Source organism: Ursus americanus, chromosome 3 (genome assembly GCF_024610735.1).
Source record: "Ursus americanus isolate L20-20 chromosome 3, mUrsAme1.1.p, whole genome shotgun sequence".
NCBI classification, from domain to species: domain Eukaryota; kingdom Metazoa; phylum Chordata; class Mammalia; order Carnivora; family Ursidae; genus Ursus; species Ursus americanus.
In genome coordinates this window covers 17,832,098-17,838,154 of record NC_142129.1, presented here as the reverse complement: position 1 = coordinate 17,838,154, position 6,057 = coordinate 17,832,098, and positions in this window count along the sequence as shown.

Below are 6,057 nucleotides of genomic sequence, written 5' to 3'. Positions count from 1 at the left end.
CTGTATACTACGGTCTCAGGTTCTTGTTTAAAAAAAAAAGGTATGCGTGTATGTGTTTGTGTGTACATTTTGAAACTTAAGGAAGATTATATACTCACCGCTTACAGTTGTTTTCTCTAAGAGGTGAGACTATGAGGTACTTTCACTTCCTATTTTTTTACTTCTGTTTGAAATATTTATAAACGAATTTTATATATTTATATTTTTTTTGTAAGCAGGGAGACAGCCAGTATCTTTGAGGCTTCCATTTCTCCTCTGTAGAATAGTGACAATGGTAACTACCTTGCAGAGTAATGAAAACTTAGTAAGACAATGTATGTAAAAAACTCAGCACAATGAAGAGCCCGTCATTAAAATGCAGTATTTGTTCCCTTCTTCTGTTTAATGGTATGATTTTCTGTTTATCAAAGTACAATTCAGAATCATTAGAGCCACTTTGTCCAAACCCTCCCACCCAAGTATATGGAGATTTAACTCAAAAGGGGCTCTGATCTGCACTAGAGAGCCCCGAAAAGATAACAGGGGGCAAGCCACAGCAAGACAAGTTTCACCCTCTGCCTGCTTTAGCTGTCTGCACAGGTGTCCGCATCCCCCAAGCAACCAGCCTTGACCCACAGGGCAGGGAAGGAGAGTCACCTCTGTGACTACTGGGAGGACCAGACCAAAATCCTACTTTGACTGGGATCTCAGATCATCAAAAGAGAGCTTGGGAAATCCCAGAAAGGAGCAACAGCCAAGACCTTTGCCAACAGTGTTGCTAATTAGATTTTCCTAAGGCACCTGCAGTGCTCAGCCCCAGCTGCCATCTCCGTCACCGCCACCTGCCCTGGCAATTCCCAGAGCAGAACCTGTAAAATCAGCCAAGATTGCTCTTCTGGTCAATGAAAGGCAGCTCCTCCAGGCCCTGGCACAAGGCCTTTCCTCTATCAGGAGTATCTTCTCCTGCATACTCACATGGACAACTCACTGGAGCAACCCAGGAAGGAGCTCCACGAGCTTGTGCTAGTGTCGTCTCAGAAAGGCTCTGACCAGCGTGTACAAAACAGCAGTACTCTCAACCTCAGAATTCTTATCCCCTTGCCCCCTTGCTGTATCTTTCTCCATAGCACTAATCATGGTCTGACAAACTAGATATTTTCTTTATTCTCTGTCTCCCCTCTACACTAAAATTATAAGCTGCACGAAAGCAGAGATTTTTGTCTGAATCGTTTGCTACTATATCCTCAGAACCTAGAATAGTGTCTGCCTGATAGTAGATGCCCAATAAATATTTGTTGAATGTATGAATGAGGGCGGTTTCGGTGAGGGCCCAGCCACCTTCAAGCAGGATCGCCCTGCTAGAGGGAATAGAAACTCTTGGATCACTCCCATGTATGGGCTCTGTGGACTTCTGACCATCCGGTTCCCTGTCCAGAGCATTCCTTCTTCCTGTCTTCTCTCCATACCATTTTGCTCACTCTTTAAAGATTTTTGGAGACATTCAGCTGAGTTTTCTGTATTTAACTGGAGAGGGCACTAGATTCTCCAGCCTGTTCATTAGCTCCAGTTAGTTGGTCTGAGTAATCTTTTACTGCTTATGGCTGCTATGAAAGTAGCTTGGGGTTCCTTTAAGAAGGTGCTGTCAGGGGCCTGCAGCAATCCCCTTATGCAAAGAAAATTATGCGGGCACCCACAAGATGAACCAGAAATTATCTTTTCTTCCAATCCAATTCTCTCTCTTTGCCTTTGGATCAGGAGAGAAGGGAGAACAACAAACATGGTGATGAGGGGACAGTAAACATTTAATGAGCACCTATTCGATGCCAGGCAGTGTGCTAGGTGTCAGGGACATGATAATAAGCAAGACCAGGGTCTCTGCCCTTAGGATTAGCGCCGGAGGGGAGGTGGTCAGAGAAGCCAGACAACTGAAGCACACGCACTCTGGCTGCAGAGTAGAGGCTGGATGGGATGGGGACAGGACTGGAAGGAGGATGGAGGCCAGGCAGGAGGCTGTGGCATTTCTGACAAGGGATGAGACTAGAGCAGCAGCAGTGGGGACAAAGCAGGGGGAGGATTTGAGAATTCCCGAGAAGTACAATCAGCTGGGCTTGGTGACTGGCGAAGATGAGTAAGGAGCAGGGGTTGTTGGTGACTGGCAGGTTTCTGGCTTGGGCATCTGGGTGGAGGATAATGCCATTCGTGGGCACAGAGAACTCAGGAAGAGGAGACTGTGGGACTTCCCGACACACTGGTTTTGGTGGCAGCTAAAACCAACAGAGACCCAGAAACAGGAAATAATACTAAATCCCGGAGTGTGGCTGTCCCACCTCCTTCCCCTGGAAACTTCAGCTATTATGTTCCATTGGGAGTGTACTTGAGGATTCTCTCACCCTCTCTTCTGCCCCTCCCCCATTTCACTTGCGCGTGCGCACACGCTCTCTCTCTCTCAAATATTTTTTTTTAAATATTTCTTTTCCTTATTTTAGGAATAGAAAACTGAAGTTCAGGAAGACTGAAGAATTTATTCAATGCCTCAAATGTACGTTTCCGATCCCAAGTCCACCAGCGCTCTGCCAGCAGCTTCACAGCAGCATCCTTGCATCAGTCAGCTTGTGAGACAGGTCACTTGGGTGAATGATGGTGGATTATCCCTCCTCCTGAAGAGTTTTAGAACCCAGACTGACCACACAGGCTCTCTTTGATAGCTGGAGCCTTCTTCCTGGGGCACGGATCAATCCATTCAACCCTGGGTAGCCAAAGACAGCAGGCCAGAGATGCAAGAACACCTGGAGCGATCCCCAATTCTGGGGTTACCCTAGAATGTTCCCTTCTGCTCTTCTAATCCTGATGCTCTGGGATGCCCTTTGTACACCCCGCAATTTCTGAGATTCCTTTTCACCCAATGCTTTGTTTGACTGCCCATGGTTGTTCACTTGAACTCCTATTGTCCTTTTAGACTCAGCCTAGTTATCCTCGGCCCTGACCCGTCTGGTAGCACTGGGTGTGCTCTCTGTTCCCATGGGGTAACACCCTATATGTGCTTATCTCATTGCTTTGTAACCGTCTGTCTCTCTTCTCTCCTTGGTTGTAAACCTGAGAGCAGAGAGTGTGTCTTGCTGACCCTAGTGTCTCCAGTGATGAGCATGGTCCTTTGAAAGTAGGCGCTCAATAGCTGTTTGTCGAATTAGTGAGGAAATAAAGTCCATGTGACTGTACCGCCTGCAACTTTAAGTTACATGTGCAATACAGAGCATCCATTGCCAATGCCAAGGGCAGAGGAATCTTTTCTACCTCTGGTCAGTGCCATACATACTATGAGCACTTCTGAAAACTAGAAGAGGCCCACCATGACCCATGTAGCAATTCTCAGGTCCTTACTGATGCCGCTCAACCTTGCCTTAGAAGGCAGCCTGTTTACACGTTAGTGTTTAACTCACTGAAAATTAATAACATACACATTAAAATAAATGCCCTCTCCACCTATCAAAATTGCATTTTTAAAAAATGTTTTCCAGTATTGATAAAAATAAAATGAAAGGGGCATTCTCATAAAGCCTCAGAATGAGCTGCTTTTCCAGGAATGAATTTATAAATGACCAAGCCCCCCAGAATGTTCTTATTCTTGAACCCAATGATTCTACTTCTAAAATTCCCCTTAAAGAAATCATTAAAACAATGACAAGATTCGTGTCCAATAGGGTTGTTTGTAAGAGTATGAGTTATTTGTAACAATGAACCTTATTTACAGTAGGAGAAGTTGTAAGTACTTGGAGGCTACAGTGACATGTCCCCCAACAACTGAATGAGGAAATTGCATTTCCCACTGAGTGTCAAACTGCAAAACCCACTCAAATGATCAGATGCCAAAGACCCAAAGTCCATGGAAAAAGAGAAAAGCTACTAGGCTCACAGGACTTGATTGAAGGACATCAACTCACAAAATAAATATGGTGTCCGAAGACATTTTAAACACAGAAATCCAGAGAGTGACCATGGGCAGAGGCCACTGCCCATGAGAGGCCTCATGCCCAGTTCGGCCAGCAGATGATGTCCTGTGCTCTGTCCTCCGTCCTTCTCAAGACGAGAAGGAGGCTGTACACCACCCCCCACTGGGCCGTCAAAGGCACCCCAAACCGCTTTTCCTGGTTCTGAGTTCACCAAGGGACCATCTGATTCTCCTGGCACTTGGCTACGTGAAGAATTGTGGCATTGTGCTGTCTTTCTCCTGGCAAGCTTAAGGGGAATTTCCGATTATGATAGCCTTCCAACAGAGGTGGGAGGGGATGTCATTTATGTCAACGCTCCCATGAGCCCTCCCTGTCTGTGTGACAGTTGTATTTCTCAGTGAACGATGAAACACGTGATGTTGCAGTGTCTCCTTCAGGCCCCTGTGCAGCCAAGTTACCACAAATCCGTCTTTCAGAACCAGCTCCAGCTGGCCTGTTTCTCACACCAACTCCACGTGCAGCAGTCTATTCATGATTTCCACAGGGAAAAAGAAATGTGGAACAATCAAAATGTTCCACGTTGGGGGAAAGCTTAAATAAGTTATGTTACATCTTTCCCATGCAATATTATATCATTGTTAAAAGTCACGTTTCTTCAAAGACTAATGACTTAGACAAACAGTCTTACTACATGTTATAAATGTATGGTTCACACTGCAGAAAAAACTCTGGCGGTTTCTTATAAATTAAACATGCCATCCCTACAGGACTCAATAAGTGTACTCGTGAGCATTTACCCCAGAAAAATGAAAACTTACCTTCACATGAAAACTTGTCCATGAAAATGCCTAGCAGCTTTATTCATGATAGTCAAAACCTGGAAACCCTTCAAACGTCTTTCAGCTCTTTTTGATAGAAGCTAAAATAAACGGGGCCAACAGGCAATCCTGGGACCCACAGCAGAGCCGTCCTACCTCACCTCCTCTGGTTAAACAAACCGCGGTCCATTCATACCATGGAATCCTATTCAGCGGTAAAGAGATATGAATTAGGAGTTCGCTTTGGCAGCACATATACTAAAGAGAAATGAATTAGTAAGACACACACAACCTGGATGGATCTCAAGGAGATTATGCTGGAGGGAAAAAGCCAAAAAAAAGCCAATCTCCAAGGGTACCATACATATTAAAGATAGGATAAGACAAAATTTAGAGAATTTAGAGACCAGATTAGTGCCTGCCAGGAGTCAGGGATGAGTTGGCACATATGTGAGGTAGGGGGTGTGATTATAAAAGGGTCGAACAAGGGCTCCTTGGGGGGATGGAACTGTTCCGCATTTTCACTGCGCTTGTGGGTGTGTGAACCCACGTGTGTGATAAAATCGTAGAGAACAACACACACACACAAATGTGTACAAGTAAGATTGGGGTATCTAAATAATATTGGTAGATTATAAATTTCAATATCCTGGTTGTGATACTGTACTATAGTTTTGCCAAATGCTACCATTGGGGGAAACTTGTACATGGATCTCCCTGTATTATTTCCTAGAACTGCATATGCATCTATAATTACTTTTTTTTTTTTTAAAGATTTTATTTATTTATTTGACAGAGATAGAGACAGCCAGCGAGAGAGGGAACACAAGCAAGGGGAGTGGGAGAGGAAGAAGCAGGCTCATAGCGGAGGAGCCTGATGTGGGGCTCGATTCCGGAACGCCGGGATCACGCCCTGAGCCGAAGGCAGGCGCTTAACCGCTGTGCCACCCAGGCGCCCCTTATCTATAATTACTTCAAAATAAAAAGTTTAGTTTTGGGGTAGCTGGGTAGCTCGGTTAAGCATCCTACTCTTGATTTCAGCTCGGGTCACGATCTCAGGGTGGTGAGATCGAGCCCCACATTGAGCTCTGCGCTCAGAGCGGAGTCTGCTTGGGATTCTCTCTCTCCCTCTGCCCCCCTCCTGCTCTCGCTCTAAATAAATAAATAAATAAATAAATAAATAAATAAATAAATAAATAAAAAGTTTCATTTTGAGAAGTATGCTACGGAACTGTAAATACTATATGGTTGCCTTATATGATATCTTTGATATATACGTACACACGAAATATCTACAATTATTGGCTTTAGGT